Source organism: Carcharhinus amblyrhynchos, chromosome 16 (genome assembly GCF_965287045.1).
Source record: "Carcharhinus amblyrhynchos chromosome 16, sCarAmb.v2.hapA, whole genome shotgun sequence".
In the NCBI taxonomy this organism is placed as follows: domain Eukaryota; kingdom Metazoa; phylum Chordata; class Chondrichthyes; order Carcharhiniformes; family Carcharhinidae; genus Carcharhinus; species Carcharhinus amblyrhynchos.
In genome coordinates, this window is record NC_137339.1 from 15,796,684 (window position 1) to 15,816,422 (window position 19,739).

General features: G+C 40.6%; 2 long non-coding RNA genes across 2 annotated transcripts in view; both read left to right on the plus strand.

Annotated features, from left to right (window-relative positions):
* The first annotated feature begins 250 nt into the window (after window positions 1-250).
* The window catches only part of LOC145353634 (uncharacterized), a 113,285-nt gene continuing 93,796 nt past the window's right edge, over window positions 251-19,739 (plus strand). The window contains exon 1 of the long non-coding RNA XR_013888749.1: window positions 251-788. This is a non-coding gene — a long non-coding RNA (uncharacterized LOC145353634). The remainder of the gene's footprint in view (window positions 789-19,739) is intronic.
* LOC145353636 (uncharacterized) lies at window positions 2,386-16,741 on the plus strand. The gene is made up of 2 exons (XR_013888751.1): window positions 2,386-2,587; window positions 15,480-16,741. It is a non-coding gene; the product is annotated as an uncharacterized LOC145353636 (long non-coding RNA).

Sequence of the window (19,739 nt, forward strand, 5' to 3'; positions counted from 1 at the left end):
GGCAGAGTCAGGACACTGCAGGACAAGTAGTCAATGGGCTGAACAAGCGATTGAACTCCAAATACTCCCGGCTCGGCAATCTGCAGCTGACAGGCTATTTTTTGCCATGGTTGACTAAATATGGTCAGGGAGGCAGCAACACTGAAGAGGCTGGTTGTCGGTAGTGCATGTTTCAAATGCTTAGCTGGGTATATAAGTACTAGAAATGTGGTCCCACTTTCTGATTAGAAAGTATTTCTCAGCAGCCCCCTCCAGCGTGTGTGAGTCCTGACCTCTACTGACCTCTGGAGGGGAGAAGGTAGCTTCTTGCAGTCCTGTTCAGTGCAGCTCATATGTTTCAAGGTGCGCTGCGCTGCAGCATCCACTCAAGTGAAGGTTGCCTCTCCTAAATTCCTGGTTTTGTCCTTCAGCGTGGGTCTGCCTCTCTTCTCTCTGTTTCTGTCTCTGTCTCTCCCTCTCTCTCTCTCTGTGCCTTTCAGCTACTGCTTGCCGCTTGTATGCTATACCTCCTAACGCCCATCAATGTGGTAAGCCTGTGCTGCAGCCGGATGGAAGGAGTTGGGCTGCTAAATTCAGAAGAATTCCTACATCTGAGGACTAATACCATCACAGGGCCCGTTTTCTGCATAAGAGATTGGTTATGAGAGAAGCTGACGACTGCTGCATGAAGTACATTATTACCTCGTGATACTGTGACCCTCCTCTATGCATCCCCAACTCTCCAAAGCTGATTCAGCTTTCAGCTAGTGCATTGGTGACACAACTGCTGCAACAGAATCTCTGATCTGGTATGTCTTTCTCTTCTTTCCTTCTCTTCTAACTGCTCTGACTGCATATGTGCATGGCAATGTAGGGATCAGAAAGCCTTGTCCATGCAACATGCTCCCAGATATATATATATATGTGCGCGTGTCAGTCGGTCTGTGTGTTTGTATATATATATTTTAGTGTGATGATGGGTGGTTTTCTCTGTGTGTGTGTGTGTGTGAATGCTGGAGGTTGCAAGGGTTTAATTCTTCGTGTGTTTTTTTGAGAAAAGAACTGCAGAGCAAGCAGTGGGCTGGAATGATCTAAACAGAAATGTGAGACCTCTGACATGCGATCACTTTGAAAGGTTAAAAAGCCTTTTATGCTTAATGCTGAGACAGGCTGCTTGATGGATGCTGACCAGAGCGATGTAGTAAATAAAACAGAGTGATAAATAACATGAATAATAGTAATTACTTAATAGCAGCATAGCTCACAGTGTGACTAGAGTTAGTTTTAAAAAATACACGTCCCCTTTCATAAATAAAAACTTTCATCCCATGTCCTCTGTGGGGGCACAAATTAATATTGAAGCTAAGAATGATGTTGTACGGGGGCGGGGGGAGGTGTGGGTGGCATGGTGTATGTGTGTGTGTAGTGTGGGTAGAGGGCGGGGTGGGTGGGTGGGGGTGATTGGTTGTCAGTTTCCTGCTATCCTCGTGTTCATTGCATGTATGTTTCCCCAGTGAGATCATCTGTGGCCAGCTTCTGATTTCACTTGTCTCTGGCCGTCCTCCCCTCCTCATTTGTCAAACAGCAGAGGAATGTGTCGCGCATTTATCTTCACCTTGCCATTATCATGTGAAATTTTAAAGGTGCCAGCCAGTGTTTGGGAGAATGCAGAGCAGCTGAACTACCCCCTACCGTGCCCCCCCCCGCCCCCCACCCCTTTGACATCTGAGGAAAGTTAGCAGGTTTATGATTACAAGTATCTTCCTGACAAGTTCCATCTGATAATTGAACCGCACTGAAAATAAAAGGGGGGGGGGGGGGGAAAGACACCCAGTGGGGCCTTTTATTTTTAATTTATCTTCTGGAAAATTCATGTTCAACCTGAAGTTTGTTTAAAGCCTGTCTCCCCCCCACCCCCACCTCCCCCCTGTAGTTTTGATCAGAAAGAGGTGTGAAATGGTAAAATTCATTAACACACTTGACATTTGCTGTACATTTGCCTGCAAATTGGTACTGATCTGTGAGGCTCGGACGGAGCAGCAGTCAGCAAAGCAGGTGAGTGGACAAGCCGAGCATACTATTACAGCAATGCTGAATGAGCACTAAGTGCCCCGTGTGACCTCTTTGCTTTTGCTTTAGTGTCTAAATCCTGCCCATAATAGCCCTTTTATTCGGTCTGGTCATCATTTTCAGCATCGTCACCCTGGCCACATTGTTAGGGGAGGTTTAAAGCTGAGCCCGGAATGAGTGTGGAGCAGACACAGACGGAGAAAGAGCGACTGAGAAGCACAGGATGGGGAAACTGGAAGTCACAAGGAGGTTGGAGGAGGAGGAGGAGGAGGAGGAGGGGAGGGGGGTGGAATATCAGTGCTGCGTCCGGCCTTATGAAATCTCCGCTCGTGGGGGAAATCTTGCTGCCTAACAGCGACTTACAAGAGTGAACTGTCAGCGACGGGCAACAGATGTGTGTGCTCCATCTGCACCAAACCTAAAAGTGCACGCACCCTGAAACCAAGAAGTAATTCCAGGAGGAGCAATAACAGTGTCCACCAGTCAAAGTATGACTTAGGAGAGCCTAGAATTAATGGAATTTATCATTTGAGCCTAGGTAAGCAACATTTTTTTTGTTCCTTTTCTAAACTGTGTGACAAATAACCAGTTTGGAGTCTTCTTTCATGATCTCGGCATGAATTAAATTACGTCAGGGCAGTAAGAATCTCTGACTTAAAGCATTGTGAAATGTAGTGTTCCCCAGTGTCTCTCTCCCCTCTCCTCCATCCTCAAAACTCTACTATATACTAATCCATGGGAAATATGTAAAGCAGACTGCATTTGAAAGAGGGGGGTTGGCTGTTGAAAGAAACCCTTCTAACTCCTTTACATTCATTGCATGTAACCCAGACCGTGGGGAGCATGGGTTCTCTGAATCAGCATTTCTTTTACATGAAGGATGCGCATCCAGCAATTACCTACTTGGAGCACATACTTCTTTATATGCCCATATGAACCTTGCCAGCTATGGAATGTAAAGAAGTATGTATTTCTGGTGGGAAAGGTTCATCGGAGAAGAGTGACCGTACCAGAGAGAGAGAGAGGAAGGGGGAAAAAAAATTGCCTGACAGGGCAGCCTGAATGTGGAGTCAATTGATGAGCTTGTTGTAGTGCATGTATTGTTCTGTCACTTTTCCTGTGTCAGCAGGTGGAACTGCTCATCAGGACATTAAATATTCAATATGCTGACTGCGGCAGTGCTTTGAAATGCAAGGCTAGAGAAAAGCTCCCTGTCCACATTTGTTTTAACAAACCAGAATCAAAATAGCGTTCATTTTATTTATTTTGAAAGGGGAATAATGTCAAGTAAATGGTGACAATTGTGTTTAGTCAGGCAGTCACCACTTCAAATTGCAGAGGCACCCTTATCTCTGGATCAGTCTAGCAGCATAGAGAAGCCGACTTAATTTTTTCGGGACCAGGGAAAGATATATTCAAATCTGTTTTTTTTTACACAGCATGAGATGGTGACTTTTGTATTTTGCCATTACTATTGTCAAAATTAACAATTTAAGAATTTCCAGCAAATTTTAAGTCAAACACTTTACAAACACAATAGTCAAATGTTACTATACCTCAAAGACATTTTGTCAAAGTATTTGCCTGAACACAATTCAGCAAGGGAGTTGCCCTCCTCCCAGACTGAAGGCTGCATCTTACAGAAAGCCTGGACTATGCTGGAGGCCAACTGGTGTGCAAAAAAAAGTTTTGCCGCAAAGTTACACTAGACTTTCCAGATTTAACTAATTATGTGAATCTTGACCGTTTGTGTTTCCTTTTGACAGTGTAAAGGGCGGAGAGTAAAATTGCAAGCCCGTATGTCACCTCAAATCTTTTTAAAAAAATTTTCAAGTTTGCTTTATGCTCAATTTAACCAGTAGACTTAACTTTAATCAGATGTTTGCATGAAATTAATTCACTATGGAAAAAATGGAAATTGAAATCCAACACATTCTCCTGGAGAGACTGAGTTGTACTCGCGAATGAGGTTTTTGTTGTTGCTGATATTTTACATGTAGCATGTTTCTTTATAGTTTTCTTCCATCAGGCTTGACTGCATATGCAATTTAGAAATTATACGCTGAAGTAAATTGCAGGTTGTGTTCTTAAGATTTTAGTTGGGAAGTGAGTACAAATGAGAACCATTGTGATTTCTGAAACAGGAATGTACGATTTTAAAATCCGACAAAAGAAAAAAAAACCTGATGTACTGCTATGAAAAGGCAACTGCACTTTAATGTTGGCAACTTTTGATAAAGGTCAGAGGGTGTAAGTGTTGTTGATTAGTCAATCATCATGTGATACATGTTCTTTAGGAGAATCCCACTGATGTTAAGCCCTGCAAAGGAACTGCGGCAGCAACAGGTGGGAAACAAACTAGATTGAGAACATTCTGCGGTATAAATGGATGACCTTTGATGAGGGTGACAGAAAGGCATTGTGGGTTGTATTCAATCCAACTTGACAGCCACAGTCACACAGTATAAGTCTGCATCCTCAGCTAAGGTCTAGGTCCATTCAGTCAGTGCAGATTTGAATGGTGTTTTATGGCCATGTTGGGTTACTTGGTTAATGCATTTTATTTACCACTCAATGCCCGCACTTCAGGGAAATTATGATTTATTAATAGGAAGGTAGTGGCTACTGCTTTTGAGAATTTTTTCTTGACTGCATCACAATCTACAATTTTCCAATCAATTTGGCTGCTTAATTTCAATATGCAGGATCTCATATCAAAACATTCAAAATAATTGTAACAAGCATCCAACTCATTACACCACTTTTCTAAGTTTCAGATTTTCTTTCCAACTAAAAGCGCAAATCCAAACTTGTAACTCTTTTGTAGTGCAGAGCATATTGGAAGTGCACACAGCAAAGGTGCCCTTTATGAAGTCAATTTATCATTTGTTTATTACGTAACCACAAAATGCCAATGAGATATTTCAATTACTGGTAGTTGGTAAACTTGCAATCTAGTAAATTCTAGTATCTACAAACAAATAAAGGCAACTTACAATCCAAATTTAATAGCTCAACTATCAAAGCCAGTCACCATTTTACTGTGCAAATGTTTAAAATCCCAGATTTGGTTCCCAATGTAAGCATTGGTGAATAGCGAATAAGCAATCTCATTCCAAGCTGTCGTCCCGAAGTGAAAAATGTTGTGTTGAGAAGGAAACCACTATTAAGCATGATTAGATTGACCCAAAGGACAGATATTTCAGCTGCTGCATTAGAGGTCGATCAGTTTTCTCAGATCAGGGATGGAGAATTGTAAGATATTTTTGTTTATATATATAGTATGAAAAGGGGCGCAAGTGAAATCAGACACATGTGTTCAACGTTTAAAAAAGGAACGGGTTTTATGTTGAATGCATGGGATTGCCAGAAGTGTGTATTTTATGTGTGGTTAAAGGTTAGAGAAGGGAAGCGGCAGCTGCCATTTTAGCATAAATTGAGAGTATGGTACCTGGATCAACAAATCAAAAATAAATCTGCTGAGTCAGAGTTTGGGCTGTGCACGTCCTATTGCAGAAAGATTAGCACTGCACTGCAGTATCTCTTTATGCGTCTGACACTGGCCTGGCTATTTAATCTTGCCCTATTTCCACAGTTATGTCTGGATAAAAGTAGAGAAAAGGCCAGTTAGACCCACAAAGACATTTCACCACACTGGTGTTGCACCGTTCTTGCTACCTGCTAAGAAGGGCCTTATCTATCACTGTGATTAACTTTCCCCCACCCCACCTCCCCCTCTCCTGGCCATCCTCTTCTCTATTTACTGTATCCTCCCAAAAAGGTAGAGAGGCCTGAACATTAGCTGACACCCATTGGAGCTGAAGTGTTTTTTTCAGGAAGCTTGATTGACGTTAGGAACAGATGCAGATTTTATGAAACGCTCTGCTGTCTGAGCAAGTAGTTCACCATGCCCTGATAAGGGCAGCGCGTGGAAGTGCTCTGTTGTCTAAATAAGCACCCCAGCAGCCTAAAGTGTCCAAGAACGCCATGACAGCTGATATAAATAGTCCTCATTCTCAGCTGCCCTATGAGCCGAAATCCTACTTAACCAGCCCCTGTAATGGAACAGTGAGATGCTTTTCATGGTATCCAAATGCAGTAGTGTACAGTGATTGGTAGCTGAACAGCTGGGCAAGATAAATCTGAACTATTCCTGTTGTCAACCATCATGGCTCAAATTTAAATCTGTCAAAACGTAATACGTATACACACATTATCTGTCAATTATCACACCTAAGCCAACAGCATTTGAAATACTGACAATTTTCTTTATGTTAAAGTGGCTGGAGCTATCCAATGTTTTAAGGACTGCATGCATTAAAAAGCACACATTAATAACTAAAAAAACTCCATTATCTGTGGTCATTATTAACCTATGTAGAATGAACAGGTATTACAGAGAGTCACAACCTCCGAATGAAATTCTGCATGATTACAATTTCTCTAACAAAACTGGCATGCCATTCCCAGCAGTAACAATTCCTTTATAATACTTACTTTGTAAATTTCTAGTATGTTCACTGAAATCTTGATAATGGACTTATGGAAAACTTTGACAAGTTTCTTTCTCTTAGGTTGTTTTTTAATATGTCGGAATTAGATACTGGGTAGCACAGTGGGTAGGTACATGGTTGTGTGATTAAAGTCACCCACACAGTCAATTGGGGCACACTAGATGCAGTGCTGAACCTTTTATGTTGTTCTTTCATGGACCAGTTCCATTTCAATGAAGTAGCAACTTTTCCATTTGTTCTGCTAAACTCCTCAAGTGTTCTCTGATGGTCGAATTCAGACTAGTTGGCAGGAGAAGCCTTATTCACCGTTGCAACAGAAAATAGATGTACTTGCTCATTTCGATTGCGAATGCTCATTTAAACCATCTGACGCCGACGTTCTTTCTCATCGATTTGGTTCAATGTTGTGAGCAACTTTTTTTCCAAATGAGATTTTAAGTGAATAATTAATATTTTAACAGAACAGCTTCTCTCGTTAAATAATTAAATTTATCATGTGAGAAGTTTCTGGGTTGTATTAATTTTTTTTTCGGCACATATTACATTAATAAAGCAAATGTGCTGTTTCAGAGTTAAAAGAGACACGGCGTCAGATGTGAAGAACTTCCCCGCATTCATTAAGTAATTAGATAATTTATAGGCATTAATATTTCATGTAACAAATATTGGCAGAGAGGAAGTAATGTATTTGTCAAGAAGGACCTAAAAAATGACAGGGTTCCACATTTGTCATTACGAAACATTAAAGTTAGCGTGTAAAGCTGAATATTCTGCAGGGGTTTCCTCGGAATGTAATACTTAATTGGTACAATTACTTACTTTGAGAGGTGAATTCACACTTTATTTGTGATGCAATTAGGTTAAAACAATTTCTTCAGCTAAACGCAATGGCTCAATAAATGTTCAAAGTAATAGCTGCGTGAACTCGTTTCAAATTTTTTGTGTTGTGATTTGCACTGATAATGGCAATTATGGATCCCAACTATTGAAACAATTGTGATTTAAAATGCTTACTAACAAAGAATGTCCATTTCAGTAGCACAAAATGAATTTCGCAATAAACACTCTTTCTTAGCTAAATTAAGTAATATAAAAGACAAGAAAGCAAAAATCTTTCAAATTAACTTCTTAATTGTACAGGTTCAATCCCCTAAATCCTGAAGAATCAAACCTCAGCAGCTTTTAAAATAATTTCAATCCAACAGCACATCCAGACATTCACAAATATATTTTCAGTCACGATTAACACAAGATCGTAACACTTCAAGTCATCACATGTTCATTAACGGTGGCAATAATTTGAAATGATGTTCATGCTCAAATGCTTCCCTTAACAATAGTTAAGTGGTACATGTCTTGAGGAAGAAAGTCCAACGCATCACATTTCTGCCCTCTTCCAGATAGATAAATTTAACTTGCTTGGGTGGCTCGGTGGCACAATGGTTAGCACTGCTGCCTCACAGCGCCAGGGTCCCAGGTTTGATTCTGGCTTGGGTCACTGTGTGGAGTCTGCATGTTGTCCCTGTGTCTGCGTGTGTTTCCTCTGGTTTTCTCCCAGTCTGAAAGATGTGCTAGTTAGATGCATTGGCCATGCTAAATTCTCCCTTACTGTACCCAAACAGGTGCTGGAGTGTAGCACCTAGGGGATTTTCATAGTAATTTCATTGCAGCGTTAATGTAAGCCTACATATGACTAATAAATAAACTTTACTTTTTTGAGCTGACTACACTATTAACTTGTTAGGAGAGTTACTAGATTTGAAGTCACAAGTAATGCCACTACTGAGGTCTAATCTCAAAGAAAATGTCCAAATTCACAATTTTTTTTTAGTTCTAATTTTTATTTTTTAAGTTAACACGTTCTAATCTAAAATACATTTACAAGCACTGATGCCTCACAGTGCCAAAGACCCAGGTTTAATTCCTATTTTAGGTCACTGTCTATGGGGAGCTTGATCATTCTCCCTGTGTCTGCATGGGTTTCCTCTGGGTGCTCCAGTTTCCTCCCACAGTTCAGAGATGTGCAAGTCAGATTGATTGGCCATACTAAATTGCCCCTTAGTGTCCCAAGATATATAGGTTAGAGGGATTAGCTGGGTAAATACGCAGAGTTATAAGACAAGCCTGGGTAAGAATGGGTGCAGACTCAATGGGCCTGCACTGCAGGGCCTGCAAGGATTCTATGATTCTAACAGTGAGGTGAATGCAAATAAGTGCTGAGAGCTGAAACTAAAACTGCAAATGTTGTAAATACACAGCAGTGCAGTCAGCAGGTGGAGGAGAAAGATGGGTTAATATTTAAACATTAATATGTAAACATTAGTTTCAGCAACTGATGGCATCGGCTTTTATGAAGCAGCGATGAGATTCAATAATGTCACCAAAGTCAGTTTCTGAAACTTATGAAGTCTGATTCTATCTCTCATTAACAGAAATGAATGTAGGACACATGAATACTTTAATCGCTATGAGAGCAGAGAGATCTGCTCTTGTTCAATGAAATATAATTGGGAAAGATCAGTTCGAGCTCTCACCCATTCTGTAGCCGTGAAGTCAAGTAGCTGCCTCCCGATCCCTGACAATTTCACTCTCTTCAGAGTGAAACCAGAGGTTGATTCATTCTGTAATTGCCACGTGTTCCACTTCCATGGGCAGCACGGTGGCACAGTGATTAGCACTGCTGCCTCACAGCGCCAAGGACCTGGGTTCGATTCCCAGCTTGGGTCACTGTCTGTGTGGAGTTTGCATGTTCTTTCCGTGTTTGCGTGGGTTTCCTCTGGGTGCTCCAGTTTCCTCCCACAGTCTGAAAGATGTGTCAGTTACATGTGCATTGACCCGAACAGGTGCCGGAATGTGGCGACTGGGGGGATTTCACAGTAACTTCATTGCAGTGTTAATGTAAGCCGTACCTGTGACTAATAAATAAACTTTACTTTTTCTTTTGCTTTTATTCAGCATCTTCCTCCAGTTTAATTCTGAAACCAGGAGTGGAACGGCATGGAGAATTTAAACTTGTGTCTCACCACTCCTGGGTAACAATAAAGATATGTTATAAGATACAATGCCACTCCACTATCCAGCACTTCACCTTTGTATCTCTTTCCACCAAAAGTGAACCTTACCTTTTAACCAATGAATAGCCTATAAATAAAAAGGCTACAATTCAAGTGGAATTTTAACAGAATTATAAAATAGTTATTACCACGAATAAAAAAGATGCACTTAAATTGTATAATCTGTGCCATAAAGACAGCATACCTTAGTCACCAAAACGTTTCATCCAATTGAGAATTAGTTAGCCATAAACGACAATATGATTAGTGACATTTATTTTTCATCATGAAACTGCAATGCATTTAAAGTAGAGTTCAGTTATTAGTCACAAGTCAGCTTATATTAACATTGCAATGAAGTTACTGTGAAATTCCCCTAGTCGCCGCACTTCAGGTCAATGCACCTAACCAGCACATCTTTCAGACTGTGAGAGGAAAACCAGAGTATCCAGAGGAAACCCATGCAGACACAGGGAGAATGTATTCTTTCTGAAATTAATCTATTTGAAATCAGATATATTTAACTGAGAATGATACTTAAAATCAACAGAGCAAAGTTATTAATCTACAAAAATAAAAATACAATTGTCCAGAATTTTCCAGCCCTTTACACCAGTCCTGCCAATGCAAATGGAGATTTCAATGCTTCACCAGCCTGACTTGGGTCACAGACAGTGACCCAAGCCAGGAATCAAACCCAGGTCCCTGGCGCAGTGAGGCAGCAGTGCTAACCACTGTGCCACCCATTTTGAAGCATTTTAAGATCCATTTCTCACAAGGAAAGAACCCATTTATTTTGCCTAGAAGTATAAAACACATCAGGGTTTGCTGCATTTCAGATGCCACACAAGTAACATCAAATAAAATCTGGAGGGGAGGATGCATTATTGGTTAATAAATCACAGACTGGCAAAGTTTAAGTGGAAAAATCACATACAAAAACATGAAAAATTGAAAAGTAACTTTAAATTATGATAGAGAAATCTTATTTAGGAGCAATTCATCTGTCAAATTTTAATATTGTTATTTCTCCTTTATTGAATTTCTTTTTGACAGCCTTACCATTGTAAAATTTACCAAGAAGCTTTTGAAAGTTGACGAGCGCTATCTTACTGGCTGTTCACTCCCCACTCCCGCTGCAGCAATGATGGAGAATTTAGTGTCCAGCCAAATCTCTATTCACGGACTAAAGTTTTGGCCAATGTGTCTTACAGCACAGAAGAAGGTCACTTGGCCCATTTTACCAACTGGTTCGCGGATGGAACCATCCAGTTAGTCTGACCTCCACTTGTTTTCCATTGTTCCTTTCAGTTCCCCTTTGAAAGTTACTGTTTACTGCACCACCCTGACAGGCAGCCCACTCCAGATCATAACTCATAAAAAGACTTTCTCCTCATCATTCCCTTGCTTCTTTTGTTAGAAGCAAGTCCTTTTGCTTTTGCCCCACTTTGTCAGTGGAAATAATTTCTCCTTATTTACCATTCCAAAACTCCTAATAATTTTGAACAAATCTGTTAAATCCCACTTAATGTTCTCTACCCTAAGGAGAACAATCACAGCTTCTCTGATCCTTGTAAATCCCTCATCTCTGGTACCATTCTGATAATGGCCACAAATGTCCACATGCCCTTTATTCCTGTTTCTGAGCTGTTAAATATTTCTTAATAAACCTAAAGATGAGCAATATCCCATATTAGTAATTTTAGCTTATCCATAATCCAACTAATTGTGTAGAAATAAATTGCACAAGTATTCCTAACACAAGTTTCAAACTACACACACTACAAAGCAATATATCCTTTGTTAAGTATTGTTGTAAATAACAGTAAAGGCCAAAATATACAAATAGATGTGACTCAGAAAACCAGGAAGGTAACATTTGATATACTTAATTTGAATCTGAACAGTGCAGAAGGAGGTCATTTTGTACATCCAGTTTGTGCCGTCTCTCTGAAAGTGCATCTTACTCAGGCCCACCCCCTACTATCCCCGTAACTCCATGCATTTACCATGGCTAATTCACCTAACTTACATATCTTGGCGACACTAAGGGGCAATTTAGCATGGCCGATCCATCTAACCTGCACATCTTTGGACTATGGGTGGAAACTGGAGCATCCGGAGGAACCCCACGCAGACACAGGGAGAACATGCAAACTCCATACGATCACCCAAGCCGGGAATCAAACCCAGATCCCTGGCATTATGAGGCAGAAGTGCTAACCACTGTGCCACCCTAATTTGTGAACACCGCTGTTTAATTAATAGTTTCCAGAAATGTTGGCATCCTGCATATTGCTGCCCTGTTCATAAGGAACAGCGCTATTTCAATTTACCAGTTGGATTTTAACTAACGTGAAGAGGAATTAAGAACTGGAAAAGAAGGACACAATTGCCTGAAATGACAGGGACAAACATTAGCTGCAGTTGCCATAAGTATGGAGAATTGCCTCAGTTTTAAACATCATGAAATGACAGCACCTGCAAAGATGGAGACTAGTTCTGAAACACAAAATTAAGTAGACAGCTTAGATGACTGTTATTGGATAATCCAATGTGCATTGTTGATCTGCATTTGAACAGAAACCCTTGTTACACTTATGGCTCAAAACTGTTCGGCACATTGTGTCTTATTGGAACTTTTTAAATCTTATTTACTGTAACTTTCTATTTATTTATCTATATTTCATACATTTGTAGCTTCAATTTAAGTAAAGTTAATGTGAAAAATATGTGTGAATATCAGGTATTTTAGTTCTCAGCAACGTTTCAGCATTTATAAAGGGCATCTTTTGATGCTAAGATCTCTAAATTGTTCAAATGCATTAAATGTTAAGTTGGTGGAACGTTACTAAAAATAATCCCTTGATTTTTCAATTTCAGTAAGCTGCTACTTTTTGCTTTGCACAATTGTCACAAATAGGTTTTAATTATACTTGTCAAAGTTGCAGTTAATCACGGAAACATATGATAACTTGCATCATTGTATTCTTTCTGAAACTAATCTATTTGAAATCAGATATATTTAACTGAGAATGATACTTAAAATCAACAGAGCAAAGTTATTAATCTACAAAAATAAAAATACAATTGTCCAGAATTTTCCAGCCCTTTACACCAGTCCTGCCGATGCAAATGGAGATTTCAATGCTTCACCACCCCCTCTGCGAAGAACCCCCAGCAGGGAGAGAGGGTGGGGGTCTGGAAAATTCTTGCAAGTTGAGTTCATTCATTAATCAATTCTTTAAATAAACAATTGAACAAACTCCTTCAAGCAAGAAGCCCTCATTCACAATGAGACACCATTCCATCCTAGCTTCTCCCAACTCAATTTCCTTCAGTATCCAGAAAAAAAAACTCTCTAAGTTTTTCCTGACTGCACTTTCAAACTTCGAATTGCTGGCCTTTGGCTTTTGATTCACCAAGTTGTTGATTTGTTCCATCCACTCTCTCATCCATTTCTAAAGCCTTCATTCTCTTTCTGCTTGAGGCTTCCTTATTTCAATGTCCAAGCCTTGAATGATCCCGAGTTGGGATCATTCAAGCGCCCTTTTAAAATGTCCTGATTCTGAGATACCGGACCCGGAATCTGGTGTTTCCAATTTTTGGGAGTGCCTTTTAAGCCTTTGGGCTGGTTTGGGTAATGAGCAAGCACCCCTGAGCAGGCTAGCTCCATTGCTGAAAAAGACATGTTCCCATCCTCTGCAACTTCCATTGAGTTGGGCCAGGTTTTCAATGAGTCATGATTCATAGCACCTAAGACGCGTTGTGAATTAAGGGGAACCTTTTAAAACATGGGCTCACAAGGTCCTTTTTATGCTTCACATGCGATGGCATGCCCCCTCCCCCTCTAACAAAACCTACTGCCCCCATGACAGGCTATCACACTTCCATGGCCATTCACCACTTACACGCTGTACAAAATCAATGAATCCTATAGTGACAGTAAAACAAAACTTTAAAAAAAGTCATCCACTGATAATTTTCTAGATTCTTAAAAAATAATTTGTTTTTACTACAGCCCGATAAAACTGTCAATCACCCAGACCATTTAAGTATCAACACCTGTAAGCACTCTAAAATCTCTTTATCTTGTGTAAATGAACTTTGTGAAATTGATAGAAAGAGATCGAAGAACCAGAGCTGTCAATCAATGTTTTCTCTGGAGCTGGTGTATGTTTTAGCATTCTTATGGCTGTCTGGGCTCTCAGCCAAGAATATGTAATAAGGCAAAAACCGAAAATGCTGGAAAATCTCACTAGGTCTGACAGCATCTGTGGGGAGAGAATAGCGCCAACATTTCGAGTCTAGATAACTCTTCAAAAGAGCTCTGATGAAGGGTTATCTAGACTTGAAACGTTGGCTCTGGTCTTCCCCACAGATGCTGTCAGAGCTGCTGAGATTTCCAACATTTTCTGTTTTTGATTCAGATTCCAGCTTCACAGTATATTGTTTTTATTTATGTAGTGAGGCATTACTGAGAGTGCAGATATCCTGTTCGGGATTGGGTACGGGGACATGAAGTGGCAAGGATGAGGCATGGAGTGTTTTTCTATTCTTTCTTGAGATGTGGGCATTGCTGGCTAGGTCAGAATTAGTTGCTCAATTCTAATTGCCACTGAGGTGGTCATGATGAGCTGCCATCTTGAATCACTGCAGTCCACATGGTGCAGGTAGACCCACAGTGCGGAAAGGTTTGAGGAGTCAGGATGACTTATATACTTATTTTAACTGGGACAATACACTAAGACAGGTCTTTAATGCAGTCTGTCTTTGAACCCACCAACCCCTGTGGCTTCAGAAATCTTTGCCAGAGTGCTTGGACTGACTCCAGCATGCACCAGCCACCCCTCACAATTATGATTATGCCCTTTTTCCTGGGACAAGTAGAGGATTGAGCTGGGAAATTTCCCAACTCCCGTCCAGGCCGCTCACTCATCATTGCTGCTTCGGTTAAAGGGATACAGAGTGGAGCTTGCCTGATACATAGCTGACCTATCTATCCATCATCAGAGTTGACGAGACCAAATCCTGCTCATTATCCTCTATCAAACCATTCTCCTCTCCAGGATTATACTGGAGATCCAAGTAAATCCAGTGCTCCTTTTTCCCACTGCCCTGCGGTAACTGTAAAATGTGTTTATTTGAGCTTACTGCTGAGTTTTGCATGTTTATTCTGGAACATCATGAAAGCAAAAGGTATTGTGCTATGAGGAGATAGTTACAGTTCAGTAGCAGAATGTGCATTAGTAGCACTACATCGTATGTTTTGTTTTGATAATTGCACAGATCATATAAGAATTATCCATATACATTTCCTGATTAATTGCCACATGGCTATATTTTTCAACAACCTGTCTGTTTCTGGATGTCACTTTTTCCTGCACTGTACTAATTAATTTCCTCCATTTAACTGTTCATTTTATTCCACGATGCCTGTCCTAACATTTGCATGTTTCGTACAATTTTCTGTTAACTTCTTGAGTCGGCAGAAAAGGGAAAGTCTGCCGGAATTGTACTGCCCCACTCCACCACGGGAACTGGACAATGGGAAGGTCCGTTGATCTCGAGCGAGATTTTTCCGACCTCGGGTCGAGCGAGGCCGTAAAATCCCACCCAGTGTCCAGCACAAGGAAGTTAATGTTAACTGAATGTATGTTTTGTTACTTCTTGATTTACAGGTGTTTCAGTGCTGATTTGTAGTTACGATACAACGTGAACCTTACATTCATCCGAGATGTACAACTTAAAAGGTGGTGCCTGTTACGGAATGGTGCTGCTATAGAGATCGCAGACTGATCTGCGGTAAACAATAACCACCTTTGCTTTTAATGTTATTCATTTTTTTTCTGCTCATAACCAGGAAACCCTGAAGAAGACAGAAATGCCAAATTTCTAGGAGACGTTAACTTCTGTTCTTAAACTGTCGCATGCCAAAAGTAAGCTATAGACCAGTCAATTCTTAGATTACAGTAAATGGACACTGAAAGACTAACATACCAATGAAAGATTGACGTGGCTGGAATTTTACCAGTGCAGTTCATAGAGTCATAGAATCCCTACAGTGCAGCAGCAGGCCCTCTGGCCCATTGAGCCATCACCGAAAACAGTCCCACCCAGGCCCTATCCCCGTAACCCCATCTATTTACCCTGCTAATCCCCCTGACACTAAGGGTGGAATTTTACGGCCTCATTCGCCCCAAGGCCGGAAAAATCCCACCCGAGGTCATCGGACCTTTGCATGGTCAGTGTTCTGCCGGTTACAATTCTCGTTTCGGATGGGATGGTAAAATTCAGCCCAAAGGGTCAATTTGGCATGGATGATCCACCTAACCCTCACATCTCTGGATTGCGGACGGAAAACGGAGCCACCCGAAAGGAAACCCACGCAGACACCGGGAGAACATGCGAACTGCACGCAGACACTGACCCGAGGCCAGGAATGAACCCGGGTCACTGGCGCTGTGAGGCCACAGTGCTAACCACCATGCCGCCCACATCTCTGCTGTAGTTGTTGGTGAGTACAATACCATTCTGTGTGGCAGTGGACTTTGCAAGTGGCTGGCTGTATGGTGATTGAGATGTGATAACCCGATTACACTCTTGCATCGAATGTGGAATGTTTTCTTTTACTTCTAATTGACAAATCGATATTACAGATAAACAGCTGCCCCTTTCCTGAGTCAAATGCTTTGCTAAAGCTGGTAAAATGGAACCAAATCAACTCTTCTATGGATTTGGTCCCCTTCAACCAGCTGTAGCTGTGCATTGATCGCCACAGCATGAGCTGGAGACACGTGCCCGAACTGAAACTGTCAATGAAGGCTGAAGATAAACAGCTATGAAGACCTTGTCAATAGGGAAATTATGATGCTTGACATCCACAAATACATCATCTGCACGCAAACTGGTAGGCTGAGCCCCAATCAAGCAGGTGTTGAAATCTAAGAGTGTACGGAAAAAGAAATCTTTATTCTGGCATTTCCTTTCAAAGTGCGAACACTTTTTCCCCCTAATCGCGATGCATCAAAGCAATATCTTTCTTATGTAGCCAGCTCGTAATATTAGTTAATCAATACTTGTACAAGTTGTGTTGATTATATGAATAAACGGTTTAATCTCTTTTATCTGGTTCACTGGAGTTACTACAATAATTTTCTTCCATTATTGCGACAGTCAAATTTTTTTTTCCTCATACTCATCAAAGTGAGGGATGTTAATACTGAAGGCTTCCGGTGCTTGCTTCAAGCAACTCCAGGATAGATGTGACATTATTAGATGCGGAGTAAAGTTCTCTTACGCTTCCCCAATCTCCACCTCAAAAAAATCATCTCACACAGTTATTAGTTTTACTTAGCACCAGTCATATTGAGTTTCCTAAATGACATTGCTAGTGTAGTGGAAATTAGTGCTGAATTAGGGTTAATGTTGTAATAGGGATCCATGGCCATTGGAAATTGGACAGCTTGGATCTGTTCAGTTTTGTGCCCTTATGATCAACATGTAAGAGGGAGTTTATGACCCATCAATTTATGCTGGAATGTAGCTCAGGTTTAGGTCTTGGAGCTGAAAAGGCAATGTCAAATCCATTGCATTACCCAATCCACCTTCACCCCAAAAAGTCGGTTGAGCCATGCTAACAAAGGTTTCCACCTGTTCTCATTTTTGACCTACTTTAGAATAAGATATCAGCAAAAACAAAATGAGTGCGTCACAATGAATTGTTAATGGATTCTTTCCGTGTCAGAAATTTTTGAGAAGTCACTTAACTGAAAAGGAACAATTATTGCCAGAGTAAATTCATTTCTAATTCTTTGGGTGCACCCATGGATGATAATAAACATGTGACGAGGCGATCTATCCCTCTCCACCCACTACAGGAACTGTAGTGGGGTGAGGAGCGGACCATACAAAGATCCATTGACCTTAGAGGAGAAATTTTCCGATTTCTATCTCACAATTTGGATTCTCAGTATATGGATCCAGATTCTAAAGCTGCAACCTTCCTGTCCTAAAAGAAGTTTATACCTTGTGCTTCCATCTCTCAGAGAGGAACAGCATATTGGCCAGGCACCCTGTTTATATTTACATGTAGCACATTAGGTGCCAGATAAAGGCAGATCAAGTGAATCCAGCAACAATTTACAAGGTTCCTCCAAAGTGTAGGTCTCTGTTCCTGTCAAAATGAGTTGGTAATCTTGTAAAGGTTCTTTCACCTCTCTCATTCTCACAACAGGGTGGTACATGTGAAAGAAACATGGATTGGAGAAACAACGCTATTGTTTTTAGTGCAATTTTTGGACATTGCTCACTTCTGATATTGCTGGATCAGTGTATTTATCCTATTTTTCTCAGGTGTCAACAATGGTGGGAAATCCACACTTGTGCTGACTGCAGTTCTTCTATAATGGAAAACCTTCAAGGTCCTCTCGGGTTAGAACAAGTTTTATTGAGAATGCTCACAAAAGCAGCTGTTGAGCTGTGTTATAAAACTGTTCCAGCTCATTCTTGAAAACCAAAATATTCATTCACTCAGCTCATTTCAAAGGCGACAATAACACTTCCAACTCTCAAAATTAACTTCAGAATTAGTTCACTGTTAACGCTTGATAGGCATTCAGGTTCAATTTACAATGCAACGAATCTTTTAGCAATACTTCAAATTATGAGAGTAACAGAACTGAACATGATTCATGATGTGTCAAAATAATAAGGCAAGCCAAAGAATACACCTTATTAACAAAACTGATGCTAACACCTCGTCTGTAAAGCATCCACATTGAGGCTGGACCAGGATAAGGACGATTAATTCTATCTGAATATGTAGACTATCATAGAATCATAGAATCCTACAATGCAGAAGGAGGCCATTTGGCCCATCGAGTCTGCACCGATCGCAATCCCACCAAGGCAGTATCCTCGTAACCTCATGCACTTACCCTAGCTAGTCCCCCTGACACTGAGGGGCAATTTAGCATGGCCAATCCACCTAACCCACACATCTTCGGACTGTGGGAGGAAACCAGAGCATCTGGAGGAAACTCACACAGACATGGAGAGAATGTGCAAACTCCACACAGTCACCAAAGCTGGAATTGAACCCGGGTCCCTGGCACTGTGAAACAGCAGTGCTAACCCCTGTGTCACCGTGCCGCCAAAAGTTAAAAAATATGCACAATAAACTCAAAGAGCCAAGCTGGAAATGACTGTACCAAATCTATTTGGCGATATAACCTTGTTTCTTCACAACTTTGAGCAGTATGGTGGATCTCCTGACTTTATAGAACTGGCCCAATATTCATTTCATTCCAATCTGCCACATTTTCCATCCAGGTAATGAAGGCAAAATCCTACCCTATAAAGTCATGCATCTAGCATAGAATCATCAATCTCACATTCTGAGATGCAACAGAATCTTAAGGTATAAGACAATAAAAGCCAATTGTTGAGTTTATTTATTAGTGCCACAAATAGGCTTATATTAACACTGCAATGAAAGTTACTGTGACAGTAATAAATAAACAAATGAGTGTAGAATTCTCAAAATATATTTGAAAAAGGTTGAGCAATATAAAATGGTCATTGAAGGGTGTCTTTTATTTCACCAATTAATCATTTTGTACAAGTACTTAAGTGAAACCAAAGGCTGTACGTAGTCCAAGTAATTCGGTGCGTACGAAATGAGAAATTGTTACAATTTTATCACAATAACACATGGCATTCCCAGATAGACAATGAAAGTCTTCCACTGGCCAACTTGACAAATGGTGATGACCAGTACTTGGCCTAGAAAGGAAATAGTTCAGCTAACAGCAATTAAATCATTTGTGCTTTATTTGGTCATTTTATTTTTTAAAAAATACAGCACAGATTACTAATTTCTTTGCTATGAATACAATTTATTTAGCGTAAAATGAAATATAGCAAACCACCAAGAGTCTTCACAGGAGGTTATGAAACAAAATTTGACACCAGTTTGCATAAGGAGATATTGTAGAATCCCTACAGTGCAAAAGGACACCATTTGACCCCTTGAGTCTGCACATATTCCCTGGCATTTTACCTAGGCCCCATCCCCATAACCCCATATATTTACACCACTAATCCCCCTAACCTATACATT